Consider the following 425-nt stretch of genomic DNA (forward strand, 5'->3'; position numbering starts at 1 on the left):
GGTCACAATGCAATGCATTCCTAGTCAGAGTCAAATGCAAGTGTATTAATCAAACACATGATCGACCCATCCTTAAGCCATCTCCTGACAAGGAATGCTTCTCGTGGGACCCGATAGTACGTCAACCGTACATGCTCAAGATAACATCTCATTCACTACAACCCATCACCAAATAATCCTGGACAGATACTTACTAGGGTACCCCCCCTAGTTCATGTATCCTTACTAGGGTACCCCCCTAGTTCACGACCTTAAGTCGGATACTTGCCCAACAAGGCATAAACATAAACAATGCTTTCACACTTTTGTGGAGTCATGCTTCTCATCTAAGCCATGATCTCATTCCACAACTTTTATATCATGACACACCCTACCCGGGTTCTTCGCATTGTTCACCACATCATTTCATTTCAATCTTTCCACAC

Source organism: Lupinus angustifolius, chromosome LG06 (genome assembly GCF_001865875.1).
Source record: "Lupinus angustifolius cultivar Tanjil chromosome LG06, LupAngTanjil_v1.0, whole genome shotgun sequence".
NCBI classification, from domain to species: Eukaryota; Viridiplantae; Streptophyta; class Magnoliopsida; order Fabales; family Fabaceae; genus Lupinus; species Lupinus angustifolius.